An 18,454-nucleotide genomic window follows, 5' to 3' on the forward strand; every position below is an offset into this window, starting at 1 on the left:
AGATACACAGAAGATAAATAGAGACCATGTCCTTGTAATGATGGCAACTGTTAACGGAGTGGAAGAAGGTTCATTCTGGTGTCCTCAGAGAACAAGAAGCCAACAGCTGGTTGGCTTCATTCAGCACAATGCAGAACACACTCATCCGACCCTTACTAACAAAGAAGACTCTGAGTCAGGTGAGTTGAAGGCAGGTAAAATTTAAACCATCTTGCTTGTATCAAATGAAGCACTGACTGATGGTACAAGGGGAAGAGAAATAGCTTCTCTCAGGTCACTGAATGTGATGGTGTGCTCAGGATGTCCTCCAGTTTAAGTGTGGAAAGACGCTTGTACAGCTAAAAGCCCTGAAGTTCAGCAGCTCACAACGTGGCTCACTAGCAATACTCTATAGTAATATTAAAAGAAATATGTATATATATATATATAGTTAGCGAGAATTTACTGCTGCTTTTAGCAGCCTTCCAGACATAAGCTTTCAGATAAATTTAAGTGCATTTACTGTGCTTGCAGCATGAAGTGCACTCTGATGGAGCATTTTCTGCAGCTTTAAGCTTTGCCTTGGTTTAAATAATTGAGAAGGTAATAGTGAATGATTAAAATTAGCAGAAGATGATGTTTACTGAAGACATTCAAACTAGCTTTCTATGGGTAGCACCTTTATGCCTCTGAGCCTTTTTGCTTGCGTACAGAAACAACCATCTCACTGCTCTCACCTGCCATCAGTAACACAGGAGTGCTTTACTTGTCTGAGCTCTTGCACTGAAATACTCCTTTGTTGTTTCCTTGTTCCAGCCCAGACTGAAAAGCTACTCTGGGGTGTATGAAAAGCATGAAAGCTACAAGTCAACATGTGCCAGTTTCCACTATGAATTAAAAATTACTAGAGGAGAATTAGCCCCCAGAGTTCCACCAGACATTGGTGTCCTGCTTTTTGCCATCCAGAAAACTGGCTAATTCACTCCTGTCATCAGAAATGCCCCCTTTGGCTCAAGTGTTTTTAAATGCTTTTCTTCTTTTTGCTTTTTGCTTTCGAGTGCTGTGAGATACTTGTGAACAAGTACCTCAGAGAAGGTGAAAAGTATCAGAGTAGGTGAAAAACTGAAGGAGATACATCTTTATCTCCTCCATGTAGGAGTGCAATGTAATGGGATGCATCTGAAATGCTCCTGCAGGTACATCCCATTACATGGCAAGAGACTTGTTTTTCTAAGAAGCACAGTACCCTAGCATATGGTGTTGAGCAGACTGGTGCTCACTATGAGTAGTAGTTCAGTAGTTCAGTACAAAGCTAATGGGGCAGAGAAGCGGGCATGGGCCTGGTTGTCTGGAGTCTGTAATATCCTCCCCCTTCAGCCTTCTGATATGAAACAGAAACGTGAGCCTCTATTTCAAAAGTAACTGTGGTGAGCTCTGAATCATCGTGGACACTGAAGCTATTTGCTCTCCTGAACCTTGCCTTGACAACTTCTTTCCAAATCTGTGGAAAATATTACTGCTGTTTGATCAGGGAAAAACACTGCTCCCACAAGAGAAGAATAGATTTATCTTTTCATTTAATTTTATTGTTCTTTGCTAATATGTGGCAATCTCAGCTCCTGAGTTTTAGTTGGTAATGACATACAAAGTCATAGTTGGGAATCACACCTGTTTGGGCCATCCCATAAGATACTCTGAAGAGCTAGGAGATCAGCCAAGGCTATCCTCAAGCAGTCAGCCATATCTTGCTTGGCCAAAGGTCAAGCTCACATGATGCTCTCAGTTCTTTGTTCTTTATGAGCTTACCCCTATTTTTCCACATAATATTTTTTAAAAATGGGACCTGATCATGCAGGGCAGCTGCTGTAACAGTGATCCCATAGGGCTCCCTGTTATGGCTGTGGAGGCCAAGACACAAGTATGCCTGAAACGTTACTAGAAAGGTGCTGCCTCTTTCAGGAGGAGCAAGTCTTGACCACAGGCCCATGCTCCATGGTGCCAGATGGTTCCCTCATGCTGGCAGTGCTCTTGGGTCTTCCCCTGAAGCTTTTAGGACTGTCTGTTGCTGGAGGGGTAGTGATTCTTGCCAACCATCATCCCCGTACCGTTGGTCTCACACAATACTCCAAATATGTGTTTAAATTGAGTTCTTTCTCAGGCGTATAAATTACAGCAGTTTTAATCAGTGCGCTATATATTTTTATTACTATGAATGAACTCTGGAGACGTTATTTATGAGGGATCAAGTGAGATTTTATGTCAGGAGCCTTAAAAGGTTTCTTATTACTTAATTAATTAAAAGCAACTCCACCAAAATCAGTGAAATTATGTTACAGTAAGCAGAATCAGGGCTTTCTTTTGTCTTTACTTAACACATCTGATTTGGACAATGTTTACTCAGTCTAATACTTAACACAAGACAGAGTGTCTGTTGCTCCAAATACTGAAATATTGTCTTTTTAATGCTAAACAGCAAACTAATCATTTGTCGGATACTCAAACTGAAATTGGAAAAAAAAAAGATGCTGAAAAAATGAGAGAGAAAGCCAACAGACAACCTGAGGAAACAGACTGGCAGACTGGTCTCAGGATACATGATGAGCTGCAGGAATTCAGAACTGAAATGGAAAATTGTTAAAGAAACAACACCTATGGGCAGACAAATGTCCATCCAAATCATTTTTTCATGTTTTCAATGGGATTCATTTTACTACTCTTCAGTACTTGTCTAGAGGGAGGTGATAGGATATTTCATAAGGAGATACTTCTGTTTATTGTCTGGTCGACAGCAGAAGATGGTAGGAACTTCCTATACTTGGACCATCTGTATCTCAGCGGAGTGTGCTGTGTGCCAGCTCACAGACTGAAAGGTAACTGAGGAATAGGGAGGATGGCAGACAAGTGAACAGACAAGCTCTTGGGAAGGCAGCTGAATATTTTCACCATGTGACAGGATGTTTAACACGGGGTTCAGCAAGAACAGGGACTCCATGCTGCTGCTGTTAAGCTGAGTGCCTGATTGCTGTGTCAAGGGATTTGTGTGAACCGTGGAGAAGAGATCTTTGCTATGAATGCTTGGGGACTGCATTAGTGCTCTCTGTTGTGTTTGTCTTGCAGAACACTGCAACAAAAGAAAGGAGAGCTGTTCACAAGAAAACTCTCTGAAATTTAAAAATAGGGATCAAGCTCTTTCCAATCCCTTATTCTCATAAGTACCAGAAGCAATGTAAAACAGAGGGGTGTAAGACAACTGTTGCTGGTTTTCTTAGGAACTCAACCTGCTGGACTTTGTAAATCCCAGCTTAGGCCAGTTTTTTTCAATGCAGTGCAAAAATGAGGTGGTGGCGTGCATAGTGCAGCAGTGCAGAAAAGCTCTGGGGAATCTGTCTCCAGACTGGTGCCAGGAGATCAGCCCCACTTAATTGCTCCCTGCACACATCATTTTGAGCCAGGGTAGCTACGTATCCTCTGGACCTGAGCCCGTAGCACCTTGCAGTGGTGCCTTGTGCAGGACGGCTGCAGTAGGTTGGCCTGGGGCTGGGGGCAGCAGGAAGACAGCCTGGGGGAAACTCTGCAACACAGACTCTGGTAGGAACTCTTCTTTCCTCCTCTTTGGATATGCCCCAGGGAATTGCCTGGAGCAGTGGAACAGAAGAGAAATTTGCTGGTAGTGCCTTCTCCATCTTGTAACGTTTTTGTCAAGAAATAACTTGAAAATTAAATTGGAAATTGGATTTATTTCAGCCCCTTAACTTTTCTCTGCTCCTTCCCTTCTTCCTGTCCCACAGCAAAGCAGTAGCCATGTACCTCAATGGAGAAAGTGCTGCCACAGGAGCTGGATATTAATCTTGTGGCTGAAATGAAGAATGGAAAAGTTCTTCAAAACTTTTCCCTCTATCTATAGAATGAAAGATGTGACTGCTTTGTTTTCCATTGCTTATTTGTCTTATCGTGAATTTCTAATACTTTTTTTCCTTTCTTTTTCTTTTGCTCCAGCTGAATATCTTTTTGAGCATGCCCTTGAGAAAAGGGTCTGTGTAAAAGTTGTAAATTCAATTGTTTTCAGCGAGAGACTTCTCTTCCAGTTGGAGAAGAAATAAAAATTAAAATAATAATAATCAAAGACGTTAAAGCTGTAATATTTAATTGAAATAAAGCCATGCCTGCACTGACAGTGAGGGTCACCTGCAACATTCCATCCAGTCTGACCCCAGTGACCATCTGCATCCAGCTCCCTGCACATACCTGACTTCATCTATGAATGTAATGAGATGTCACAGCCTGAGGCTGCTCTGCATTTGCAAATTGCAGTTGCTTTTGGTATAACTTTTTACAATTTCTGCTTCTATTTCAATCAGTTTAGGACCTCCCCAAATCTATTTCTCCTTATTAATTTCTTGGGGGAAGAATTTTGTTTCCATTCTTTAGTTCACTAGGCTGATGCCTTTTGGCATGATGCTTTTCAGGCTGATGGGAAATGGGTCATATAAACCACTTATTCCCAGTTAATGTGTGCTGTACATTATTAAGACCAGCTATCTGTCAGCCTCAGGCAGTAATAGTTCCTTCTTGCCCTTGGGGCACTTTGTCGAGTGGCTGACTAAAAAGTGGTCTTCATGAAAATGTCTTCAACTGGCCATGAAAATACAAGCATAGTCCAATTTTTGCAGCTTTCTTTGAAAGATAAAGCTGTCAGTTCTCCGGGAAGACTTGAATATCCATTTTTACCCTTCTCCTAGCACTACTGCTGTACTCTACATAAAATTAGAAGCAGTTCCACAAGCAGTCAGAGGGCAAGAATTATTTCACGGATTCAAAACCAGAAGCAAGCTACTTGTTTTACTACAGTGCCATTTCCTAAAAATGCATAATGCATAGGATTTTTGCTGTATCAATCTACTGCACTGATAGGGCAGTGTCTTTCTTCAGTATCTAACTGTCATTACAGTGAAATAGGCATTATTGAAAAAACTATGACTATGTAAAATTTGCACTCATTTCATCTAAAAGAACAACTCAAGGAAGATCAGCATTTTCTACATGATTTACCAAACATAACCTTATTCCTAGAGGAAAATCAAAACAAAAGCAGCAGAATATGGAATAGAATCATAGAATCATAGAATCATAGAATCGCTAAGGTTGGAAAAGACCCACAGGATCATCCAGTCCAACCATTCGCCCTTCACCAATGGTTCCCGCTAAACCATGTCCCCTCAACACAACATCCAAACGCTCTTTGAACACCAACAGGATCTGGAGAATTAGTCTGACTTTTTTTTTAAGTTCAGCATGTTTAGGCTGTATTTCTTTGTCCACATCCAGCATTTCTGGAGATGGCATGTCCTGACACAGCAGCAAAAGCTGGAGCAGGGAGCAAGGCTGCCAGCAGGAGTGCTTTGAAGAGGCAGACCACTGGCTGATAAGCAGTCATAGGAGCAAGGAGGTATTTGGGACAGGAAAAGGTATGGGAGTGGAGAAAAGGTGTTAACTTCAAAACTAAGATGAGAATGAAGGGTGTAATATACTGCTTAAAACTGCTAGGTGACTGTTAAAAGGCACTACTTTGCTGCCAAGTGAGTTGTGGATGAGATATGCAGATTATTCATTAGATGCATCAGAGAGGGAAGGAATATAAAGGATTAGAAATGCTACTTGCACCATAAAGCTTTCACTAAGCAGGGAAAGAGTAGCACTGTTGTTTTTATTTTGCTGTCTTACGTGCCAAATATAAAGGGGTCTGAAATCCTGTGCATTTGCTTCTGCGTCACTGCTGACTGGGCATAGGGCAGCTTGATAACTCTCCGAGGTTTAGAGAAAACTCAGGCTTTATTCCCATAGGAATTCTCAGAATAAGTGCAGATAAAATGTACTCCTGTTGTTTAGCCTTCTAGGAGAGCTGCGTTTTACTTTCTACTCCTTGTATCTAACCTAGGTTGACCTAGATCAGCCCAGAGTCATGAAGCACTGCTCCAAAAAGCCTTACTCCAGAAGTACATGTACACTGCGCACCCCAACTCCTCCGAGTCACACATTTACATCATCCCACTCCTTTTGGTGCATCTCTCAGCTGTGCGTTGGGAGAAGAGCTGCTGCAACCTCTTGCGGCAGCTGCTGGTCCAGCATTGCTGATAGCAACGACTGCTGAGGTGAGGGAAAAAGAGGGTGAAGTTTCTGTATCAATAGGCAAATGGTAAAGTCTGACATAGGAATGCCATGCACTTTGATTCTGTTTCATATTTATGACTCTGACAGCTCCTTAACTGCCTGCGGAAGTTGCTTTAAAAATAAATCCCTGTGCATTTTAGTTACCAGAACACCAAGCGCTGCTATTTTTACAACGTTCAGAACGAGGTAGCTGGTGAGGAATGTAATAAATAGGCTCAAATCCTTCCTGTAAGCAAAATTTAAAACTCAGAAAAGCAATTTTACCCTCAAAGCTCAGGGCAGCCAAAAGCATTCTGCATTCAGATCTCCTTGACAGGCAATATTACAGTGCTGTGCCCTGCACTGTTCTGAGCCAGGCTGTTGAATTATGGGATTCACATACACTGGGTGAGACTGCAAGCTCGATTTGCTAACTACTCTCTTTCCTTCTTATTTTCCCCTTCCTCCTTTCTTGTTTTTCTTGACTCTCTCTCTTCAGTGGCTTATCAGTATATTTATCTCAATTCCCAAATTGAATTTAACGAAGAGAAGGACATTTAACAATTTAACAACGAGAAGGGTGGTGAGACACTGGAACAGGTTGCCCAGAGAGGCTGTGAACGCCCCCTCCCTGGAGGCATTCAAGGCCAGGCTGGATGGGGCTGTGAGCAACAGGGTCTAGAGGGAGGTGTGCCTGCCTATAGCAGGGGGTTGGAACTACATCACCTTAAAGGTCCCTTCCAACCCAAACCATTCTATGATTCTATTATATGATTTTAAGTACCCAACTGATATGTAAAGGTTGTGATACACGAACAAAGCACCAAAAAGTAAATGACATATATATATACAAATAGTTATTCTGATTCATAAACCACGGGGAATAATGTCTTCATATTTCCTAAGCAATTTAAAGGCTAGAAATATATTTTAATTTCTTTTTAAAAAAAAGTGGTATGTGTTTGCTCATTGTTCCTTTCATGTTGTTCTTCTCTTATTCATGAATTCTAGCAGATAACTTTAAATAAAGCAGAAGATGTTTTTGGCAGCTCCTAATTGTATTAACTTCTGCTGCATCTGCACTATACGGCTAAGTGAATTTCTTAGACCTGATTTTTCCAGATTACCTGATTGTATTTCTATCACCATATTCTGATTCTTTGTCAGATACCAGAGCAAATTGTTCATTAGCAGTGATTTTTTATTTTTATTTTTGTGTGGAGTCATACTATTTCATAAATATAAATGAACATTTCCAAGCTTGGCTATAATGAATTTCTGCAAAAGCTTTTTACAGCCCCAAAATTCTGTTAATGTTTACTCTTTAAGTAGTTTCTCTCAAATATCTGGTCTCATACTTCAGATCGTCTCGTGTACCTTAAATAATGCGTTGTCATGAGGCCCTTCACTGGACGCATAAAGAGGAGGTCTTCCACATCATGTTCAAGAGAAAACAAAGACCACATGAAGACACACCAGTCCTGATAGTACGAGCAAGATTGTTTAGCTGTACTTAATGTTTCACTAACAAAACTTTACGCAGATAGGTAGTGATAGGACAAGGGGGAATGGATTTAAAGTGAAAGAGGGGAGATTTAGGTTAGATGTTAGGAAGAAATTCTTCACTTGGAGGGCAGTGAGGCACTGGCACTGCTGCCCAGAGCTGTGGGTGCCTCATCCCTGGAGATGCTCAAGGCCAAACTTGATGGGTTCCTGGGCAGCCTGACCTAGTGGTTGGCAACCCTGCCCATGGCAGGGGGGTTGGAGCTAGATGATCTTTGAGGTCTCTTCCAACCCAAGCCAATCTGTGATTCTGTCATTCTATGACATGAAAACCAAACAAATGCTTCACTTAGGCCCCAAAACAAATCTGTAAGCATAATTAACAAGATCGTGAAGAAAGAAAAGATTGGCACTTTTCTCCTTCCAAAAATGCTTTATAAGTACTAATGGTTAACAAAAATGCAGTGTATTTCATGTCCTGTGAACCTCATCTAGTGCAGTTTTTAAGCTCTGCGGTTTCTGCATTAGCTTGCTGAAGAATTATAATCATGAATGCTCTGTTGCTTTAGTGGGGAGAATGGTAGTCTGAATTTACCCCCTAACAGAGTAGGGTGCTTAATCAGCAGTGAGTACTTCTGCTTAATGGAGATGCATTTGTTCCAGTTTTATTGGGTATCAAGTAGACTTCAGCATCTGATTCCAAGTGAGCTGCCAGACCAGAGCTATTCTGTACAATCCTGACTGTGAGGCGGCAGAGGCCATGAAATAAGGACAATATCACTGCACCTTGCTTGTCTCTTTTTTCTGAAGAAGTCTCAGGAATGCTGTCCCTCACTGCTTATCTAGGGACCCATCTAAAGCCCAAGCACTATTGCAAATTGCAACACGAGGGCTAGGAGGAGTGTGACAGTCTCTGTAGTCTTCACTCCTTCATGAAGTCTCTGCAGTGGTGACTATGTCATCGTCTACAGAAGGATTACTACAGTAATTCCAACTGTGAACAGTAAATGTGAACAAAAAATAATGAATATTATATTATATTATATTATGAATATAATAATATATTAAAAAATAATCAGCCATTGCTATTGCCTGCAGTGGAACCCAGCATGCTCAGCTGAAAGCAGAATAAGTGACAGTTTTAGTTCCTGTCTCTATCTCTCATGCTCACTACGTAGGACAGAAACACAGCAGCTTTTTAATACAAAAAAATGGTGGACAGTCTTTCTTTTGTGATGGAGAAAACATGAAGCTCACAGGATTCAAAATATCCCAAGCAGCCCCATCATTATTATATATCAGAGACTATTGTATTTTTCATTTTGATCACTGGACTCTGTCTTTTAATCTCCGGCTTTTCTCTCTTTACCGTTCCCAGAGATTTGAAATAAGATGGATGCTTCCATAAGTGACAGCATCAATTTCCTTTGTGCTGATAAGCAAAACCAACCTTTCTTTTTAGCAGTAAGAAAACAACTCTTTCATTTGCATGTTATTGGCCTGTCTTTTATGAAACGTTTCGCCATTCATAGCTCAGGCAATCTGCTATAAATACAACCATGCAGCAGTACATTTTACAAACAGCTTGTCAGGACAGAAATAAAAAGCCCCTAGTGTTAGAGAGAAAAATAATTTGGCACTGAGTAACCATTTACATTCCTGCAAACCAACTATGGAATGGTGCGGAAGGGCCACAAGCTGCCCGGTGTGCTCCCTATCAACACAGAATCATAGAAACACAGGTCATCTCAAGCTGGGAGGAGGAGCCCACAAGGATCACCGAGTCCAGATCCTGGCTCCACACAGCACCACCCCAAATCCAATCCCTATGGCTAAGAACTGATTTTAAGAAAGGTCTTATCTGTTTGTGGTGCTCTTGGACACTCACATCATGGATATACTTTTGCTCTTGGGCTCTTAGATCCACGTTACCCTAATTTCTTCTCATCTTCAATTTCTTCTTTCTTTCCTTCCAGTAGTTTTGGCATCCCCTCGATCTTCTTCATGCTAGTTGCTGAAAATCTCTCTCTCTCTCCCTCTCTTTCTCTCCAGCCCTCATTAATGTACACCATGGCATAGGAATGTATCTCTTATTATCTGTATCTCTACATACATTAAGTAGGAAGAGTATTATTTAACAGATCTCTGACTGTGAGAAAATAATGCTATGTATGACACTAACTGATTATTTGTGAGTTTATGTACAATATTGGTAATCTCTGTGCAAAAAGATCAGTTTTGAATGTCTTGTTAAAGTGAAAGGCTGCTTCCTAACACATGATTTTCTAAGTTCTGCTGTCATTTGGCATACTAGCAGTAGCATAATAAAAATAAAAGCTGTACAGATAAGAGCATCTGAATGCCCCATGGTAAGGAAGAGCTTCCAAGGACAGACAAACAAGGACACTGCTCCTCAGCATCGGGAGAAGGCCAGCATAAAATGAGATAAATGGCAGTGTATAGGGGAATGTTTATTTGTTAGTCCTCCTACAGCAGTGTGATGAGGCACGCCGTAAAATTACTGGCTAGCGGGTTTAAAATGAAATTAATAGGTTACTTCATATTGTTTTTAATTTGGTTGCAGAACTCATTGCCACCAGCTGCTGGAGGCCAATCATTTAAATGGCTTCCAGAGGAAATCAACTCATTTAGGGAAGGGAAGTCTGCCAGGGCCCATTAACACACCAAGGTATTTAAACACAGAAATGCTCAAGAGCCATAGGGCTGGTGTCTTGGTGGAAATATTGCTGTGCATAGAGTCACAGAATCATTAAAGTTGGAAAAGACAACTAAATCATAACATCCAAATGCCAGCCCATCCCCACCATGCCCACTGACCACATCCCTCAGTGCCGCATCTCCATGTTTCTTGAACACCTCCAGGGACGGTGACTCCACCACCTCCCTGGGCAGCCTGCGCCACTGCCTCACCGCTCTTTCTGAGAAGAAATGTTTCCTAACACACAAGCTGAACCTCCCCTGGCATAACTTAAGGCCATTACCACATGTCTTGGCTCTTATACCCTTCCCTATTGCACTTGCCACCAACTGCTGTCAGGGACCCTTAGCCGGAATCAATTGCAGCAATTACTTTGTGCAAAGTGCTCAGCTGGAGTTGACATGAAGCACTACATGTCCCTCCACAGTCAGTCAGTCAACAGGACATGCACAGAGCAGGAGTGTGTGTTCCAAGAACATGGAAATGGATCTGAAGAAGCCCAGGTACCTGTTCCTATCTGCGTATCTGCAAAAGGGAATCCTAAGGACTTCCCTCACCTCTTGCTTGTGATTCGGAGGGTGGCAAATGGCTTTTTAAATGAAAATGGAGAATGCAGCCTTTCATCAGAGCATCTCAAACAAAAAAATGCTGTGACAGATGAGTGGAAAGACGGAAGACTTCCCAAGTGACCTCAGTGGTTCGGATATGACATGGAGCACTTTCTTTTGTAATGAACAACAACTTTTTGAAGACTTGTTGGAAGCATATCTGTGAAAAGAAAATGCAGAAGAGTAAGGTTGCAAGAGAGCTTCCAGAGCCTTATTGACTCCTCTGTGTTTTGGAATCCAGCATCCTCCTTTCAGAAAGGCAGGTTGTCTTGGTGGGAATTTCCTCAGTAAAGCCTCTCACAAAGAATAGTTAAACCTTACATCATTAACAGAATAACGTAGAATAAATGTTCAATGGAAAAGAGTTAAAATCTTCGCTTTATACTCCTGTGAGACATTCTTAAGTAACTGGAAGTGACCGGCACCTGAAAATAACTGATGACAAATATTGTCATTATTAGTCCTTGGAGGGACATGGTATGAACTAATGCCAGCTGTGAGAGCACACTGCTGACTCGTGTTGAACTTTTCATCCACCAGTATTTCTAGGCTTGTAACTCCCTGGGATCTTTTCTGGATGTGAGTTTTTAGACATAAAAATACAGACTGTTCCAAACCAGCATGCTTTTCTCTCTAGCTGGTAGGACTATTTATCATAACTTGGCAATGTCGGTGCTCATTTTAAGAACAGGAATCTACAGCCAGTAGGGTTTCAGATAAATGTGAAAAACATCTCAGCTCAAAATTACTTCAGTAGAGCCCTCTTGCTGCTGTTGAATGCGGTGCTGAGCTTCTAAGAGAGCAATGCCCATAATTTGTACCTGGATTTAACTTTCACCTCACTGTCACACAGCAGAACTGGCTGTCAGATATTTGCTTTAGACATGGACCCAGTACTAAGTATGTACTAATGAGTCAACAACATCAAAACATACACTGTTTCAGAAAGACAGTCCTGTAATGAAACACTAAGACTTGATTTCAGCAGGGCAACGTGCTCAGCATGTCTGTATTGCAGTTAAATGAAGGCAGTTTTCCCATTCAAAGGCAATGTCCCTCAGAAAAAAAATCATGCCTTATAATAGATCCCGTATGTAAAACTCTTCTGGTTAATGAAGGGAGTTCCAGTGTGTGAGTGAAGAATTTCAAGCACCTTCATAAAAATCAGTAGACCTTTGACATGAGCTGGAAAATGCCAATTCAATCGGTGCTCTTCAAAGTGAAGACTGAATCAGAAAAGCCTGAATTTTTATTCTACCAGAGGCTATTACTGAGTGCCTTTGTTAGAGGTAACACCACTAGCCACTGCTATTAGGTGTACCAAAGCAAGTGATGACATCTTTTAAGCTAAGTAAGTAGCTGTTGCAAACGCAATCACTAGATATGAAGGTATCATTTTCCAACAACATTATTCATTAGAGCAAGGTCAAATCAGAAAACACTAACAGCACATTCTGTTTAACAGTGGAACTTTAATAACAAGGCACTGATGTGCAGCAGTTACCCCAGTGTGGCAGCACTGTCACAAAGAATGTGGATGTAGTGCCATTGTGCACTTAGACTTTGAAGACTGTTAAATTTTTCCTCCCTTTCACTTCCTCCTTTTTCTAAGCCTTGCACTTGCTTTTGCTCCCAGAAAAGGAATATAGTGGACTGCTTGTTTTTGTCCCTGCCTGCAGTCCAATTGTTTCCTTCCCCAGCACAGGCAGCCCCTTCCAGTACTTGCAGAACACATAGGAAGGAGATGTCTCCTCCTTCTGTATGGAAGAGCAGTGTCACTTCAAAAGAAAACCGTAACAAATGTACAACGCTGGATGAGAATACTCCCTAGCATTTCTTCAAAACCCTGAGAGAAAGTATGAGAAGATATTTGATGAGCTGTACAGAAACACAGAGAGAGAAGCAGCAGGAATGCTTTCATCATCACAGCAAATTTGTTTGTAAAAGAAAAGCATTTGTATGAGATGACTCTACCAGCAGTAAAATAAGTGGAATGGAGCAACTGAAATAAAATATTCTGAACAAAAATGTGCTAATATTATATTAAATATCACATGACAATTCATCTGGGTCTCTATAGTAATGGTAGACAAAGGTCTAAAGTGTGTTATTGCCTAAAAGAAACCTGTTCTGAAAACAGCAAGATATTTTATCATCAGTCATTTAAATATCTTCTTGACTACAGGGATCCTCTAAGGTCAGACATTCAATTCTGTTTGATGGTTATTCATCTCCTTGGTTCAGCTCATGTGTATAAAATCAGCTACCAGGTAGAATATCGACCCATATGTGTACACCTGACCTGTGCACCTCTGAGCAGTAAAAGATCAATTCATTTTTCACCAGACAGCAAATACCAAAGATTAAATCAGAGGAAGAAACCTTATCTTCTTCTGGTAAGGAAACAACCAAACAAATATTTACCGCTGGGCAAAATGATAAATAATCCAAAACGTGCTGGTGAGCAGAATAATACACACCTGGGTCTCTGTACAGCCTGAAGGTAGGCACAGGGTCTTGAGGCTGTCAGCAAAGGGCAGCACAATGGGTTACACCCAAACTTTTCACATCTGATCCCACTTTGCTTCTCTGGACTCCTCTGTCGTGCAGCTGAGGAAAAGAGAATCTCTTCAATGTTTCTCATTTACTCCATGAATTACTTATGTTTTGTTTAGAACATATATTAATTATCTTTTTTTTTCTTTTTTTTTTCTTTTCATGGCATTACTGACACTGATGGACTAATACACTGTTCCTTGGGAAATCATTCCTATTTTCATAGAAGATTAGGATAAGGAACTCATTTTTCTGAAGGTATCATTTGTCTCTATACAAAATTGTCTCTCAGTATTATTTAATTCCCTGTCTTTTAAGAGAGTTTGTCCACTGCACATCTCTCTTATTAAAAAATGAGAAATGGAAAAGAAAACAGCTTTCAGAACACCCATTGCAGTAGTAGGCAAAGAAACACACAGGTAAGTGAGATTCCTTCTCAGAAATGGAGAACTGCTTCCTTATAGACATAGCAAGAGAGATTGGAATGAGGACTACAATTTTTAATTGCTCTTTTTTGTAAAGCAGACTTTGATGTATGTTCAGCCTGTGTTACTGTTGGAAGGCTTTTGTGCTGGTGTGGAAAGTATTAAGCACTGAGAGAAAAGCAAGAACACCGGGTTTGCAAAGGCACTTGTTTGGTTTTTGTATTAGCTTTGAAGACACGTGTTCACATTTCTCCTTAATTACATAAAACCTACCCATGTGATAATTTTAATTTTCCATTGTTAGCTGAGATGTCAATTAATTATTTCATGCCTGGATTAATGTTCTCCTCCCTTCTTTTTATCAACCCACTTGGCTTTAAACTAGAAACATTTCGTATGGTAAGGGACTAAAATAATCCCTGAGTGTGAAGATCCTTAATGATTCGGTTGCGTGGCATGAAACGGAAAAAGCAGAACATTTTCTTGAGAAAATATTTTTCACAGAAAAAAAAAAAAAGTGCTATGACGAAACCCAGGCATTTGGGGAAAAACACTCCTTGCAGCTGAAGCTTTCAGCAGTGTGTGAAAACGTTCTTCTCCTTGGGTAGCCCAACTCTCCTGCTCATGTGCAGAAAGGTTTGCAGTTGCCCTGGTTTCCTGCAAAGTGCCTGCCTGAACCAGTTGTTTACTTAAAGCAGCCCTCTTGACTTCGAGGTCATAGCTGTCATCCTAAAATGCATGATACTTGCTGCTTGTAGTATACATGGGTTACTTTGAAACTAATGCCTCCTATTTATTTCCCTGGAAACTACAACAGTACAAAGAGCACAATAACACTGTTTGGTAGAGCAAATTCTCAGCTACAAAAGACTATTTTTCAAGAGTCATCACTATCAGCTGTGCATTTTCACCAGTGGCAAACAAGTGTCTGCATGCCATGCTTGAACAAATCTGCACCGGTGGAAGTGACTGCTGTCACCATTGCTGAAATGCACTACCTACTGCCTCACTGTGCTCATGTGCACTGTTGGGTCTCTATAAACATTTGGCAAGTAGAGACAAATGTCAATGGGGGCCATTTTTCCGCATGGCAGAATTCAGTGGCACACCTTTGCTCCATATGCACTCCCGTATCAGACACCATTGTGTCAGACTGCCCCTCTACTGCCATCTGTCACATGGCAACAACACGTAATGGAATATAGATGGGAAAATTCAGCCTCTACTGCCATTCTGCCAACATCCGCCTCTGACATCATGGGTCAACATAACGACCCAGGAGGCATTACTTTTGGAGAAACTCTCATAGATCTTTACTCCATCTTAAAAAGTATTTCTTTTTTTTTCAAATGATTTTTAAATTCTGCTGCTCTCACCAGTGAAAGTTATACATTAGTCTGCATTACACATGCAGAAATGAGCTAATAAGCAATATGTCTCTGCTAGCCGGGGACATTACTCTTGGTTCGTGTCAGCCTCAGCAGAACTGGTTGTATGATCACGTCAGCAATCTGGCAACAAAACTGTGCATTGTGCTTAGCCTCAGAATTAAGTTTCTCTTCCAAAGGATATTTAAAAAAAAGAAAAAAAAAAGCCAAGAAATACAGATATTTAAAAATTCTCCCAAATATCTGGGAGATAATAGGGTAAGAGAAGTGTATAACTGTCAGAGTATTTCAGTAGAAAAAGTGACTTTGCAAGCAACTTCAGAAATACTTACAGGAATTTAGATAAGGAAAGTATGCACTTAATTAATGACTGCTGTATTACAAAGCATTTCAGCACAGTTCTACCTTCAAACTAGTCAATGATCTCATGAAACTAAAGCTGTGATTAAATAATATAATTTAACCTTATTCATTAGTTTGCTTGTAGATGTGATGCGTCACGTTGAACCAAACACTCCATTGCACTACAGTGATTTTTGTTCTTCACAATCCTTCCAAGATAAATTAGATCTAATGGTGGAGAAGGAAGTCAAGCACATGGTTGGATTAGATCTTTTTTCCTTTTTCCACATCAGTATTGCAATCAGACACTGGCATTCTCCTTCTCAGACAGTGAATTATGTACCAACTGCCCATTGAGCAAACTGCTTAATATCAATTTCTCACCTTATCTTAATCAGGTGTTTTTTTCAGTGAACCTAATGCTGAACTTTCCCACATTTTACTGATTTTTCTTAATACATATTATTAATTTATGAAATAAGATTTCCCAAGGACTGAATTCCCCTATGCCCATTTTCACAAATGTGTGTATGAATGAATAGAACTTTTTTTTTCCCCCACAGTGCAGGTAAGTATGTGCACTGTAAAACCCAGTCATTCGGTAATGTGTTTTCTTTCTGTGTGGGTTTGTTCTGTGTGAACGTGTATAGCCCTTCATCTTGGTACCTAGAATAGAATCTTCAAAATGAAAGGAACGTGAAGAAAACTGGCATGAACAAAGTACAAGCCATGGGTGATATTGGTGTTAGGTGGACAGTTGGACTTGATGTTCTTAGGAATTCCAGACAATTGTCCCAGAATGAATACTCCAGAAATCCCTTCTCAGACCTTTCTAACATCAACCACAAGCACATGCATACTGGCTGCTCATTTACAGGACCAGCAGAAGCCCTTCTGTCTCATTTATTTTCTTCTTTCTACTGTTGAGCTGTTTGTCTGCTTTTCCTGCAGACAGGAACATGGTGAGTGATGGAATGAGGAAAATGTCTCCTTGTGGAGGTAGTGTGTTCAAAGGGGGTACTTCCCTTTGCATTGTTGAACTTGGTGGTGTATACAGCTCCTGAATAGACAGTGCATTTTAGTGAAGTATATGAGTCTCGCTCCAATTATCGGAGGCAAGGTGATAAATGTATAAGCTTAGGTAGGACTGACAAAACAGGAAATGGCTGTGGGCCCTCATGCAAGCCTTGAGGCAGAGTGCCAAATGGCTTGTGCTAACTTTGAGATAAGGAGTCCCACTTATTTTCTTACAGCAAGATTTGAGGCAGAGTCCAAAACAGTCTCTCACAATATGAAATTTAACACTTTGAGAGTTCTCAGAGCGTCTTATTAATTTATTCAGTCTGTTTTCCACAAGTTTTATGATTTGTTTCTTAAAAGACTATTTAATAAGTGATTTTTCCTTTTTTTTTTTTTTTTTTAGTGGCACTTTAGGTAGGTGATTCCAGTCAATCTAAATTTCCCAAAAAATTTACTTGAGGACAATTATGAAATGAACTTTATGGTTAATACAAGTAGCCTATGTTGGTTAATTGTATTAGAGAGGAGTCATAATGTGAATTGACCTTACTTGAGCATACACTAATCTCACTCCTCCCAGTCTTCATCTTCTTCATCTGTATTCATCCCTTTCCATGCCTTATTTTCAACCAAAACCCAAGTGGAACAAGGGCTTTCTATTAAGCACCTGTTGACATTTTTACCCCTGTGACCATTTGACATTTAGACCCAGTTAATTTTTGACCCCCTTGACCATTTGACCATTTGAATTCTTGACAACTTGATCTTTTGACCTCTTAATTTTTTGACCCCTTGACCTTTACACCCACTTGACCTTTAGACTCCTTGACCTTTTGACCATTTGACCTCTTGACACCTTGACCTTTGAACCTCTTAAATTTTTACCCCTTGACCTTCTCATTTTCTGACCTTTTGACCTTTTAACTTTTCCACCTTCTGATGCCCTGACCTTTTGACCCTTCTATCACTTTGGCCTTTGATTCCTTTGAACCCTGACTTTTTGATCTTTTGACTCCTCAACTTTTTTCTCATCTTGTCCTCTTGACCCTATTCTCCTTTGACCTTTTTACCCTTCGCTCTTTGGTTTTTGACTCTATGGGAATCCTTAGGTCACAGTCTGAAACAGTGATTGATCACCTGGTAAAGAGGTTTGGCCAGCCCTGGGAGCACAGGTTCAAGTAATTTGTAACAGGTGCAAAAAAAAGCCTGGGTCCACTCCTCCCTAATCTCATTTAAGGGCTCATTTAAGCAAAGAGGGAAACATCTCTACTTGGAGTTTGCTAGTGAGTTCTTATCTTTGGAATGGGGGGGGGGGGGGGGGGGGTATGCTATTCTTTTTTTGTTACAAGCTTGTGACTAACGCCTTTCTCATGTTATCCTAAACCTGATCAGAGGCAACTGCATACCTCTATCTTGGTCAATACATTGACGCTTTTGACTTATTGTCCCCATGACTTTTTGATCCTTTGACTTCTTTACTCGGTAACATTTTGTCCTCCTGACTTTTTGTCCTTTCATCTTTTGACCCCTTGTGCTTTGATTTCTTTACTTCTTTGACCTTTTTCCTTTTCAACCTTCTGGGGTTTAAACCCCTTCAACGGTTTGACTCCCACTGACCTCCTAAGTGATGTCATCGATAGTGCTTAGTCTAACTTCTGAAAGTGAGGTAAAATTTGTTCTGCAGAAACCCATTCTTGTTTTTGAGTGGTGGGAGGGGAGCATGTGTGTACACAGAGGTGTCAGAAACAGCCTGGACAAGTTTCCCAC

The 18,454-nt window shown here is 40.7% G+C and overlaps 1 long non-coding RNA gene across 1 annotated transcript in view; it reads right to left on the reverse strand.

Annotated features, from left to right (window-relative positions):
• Positions 1-7,854: 7,854 nt before the first annotated feature.
• The window catches only part of LOC107052015, a 39,805-nt gene continuing 29,205 nt past the window's right edge, over positions 7,855-18,454 (reverse strand). Inside the window, exons 4-5 of the long non-coding RNA XR_005859064.2 lie at positions 13,437-13,566; positions 7,855-11,116 (exon numbers count right to left, since the gene is read on the reverse strand). This is a non-coding gene — a long non-coding RNA (uncharacterized LOC107052015). The remainder of the gene's footprint in view (positions 11,117-13,436; positions 13,567-18,454) is intronic.

Source organism: Gallus gallus, chromosome 3, assembly GCF_016699485.2.
Source record: "Gallus gallus isolate bGalGal1 chromosome 3, bGalGal1.mat.broiler.GRCg7b, whole genome shotgun sequence".
In the NCBI taxonomy this organism is placed as follows: Eukaryota; Metazoa; Chordata; class Aves; order Galliformes; family Phasianidae; genus Gallus; species Gallus gallus.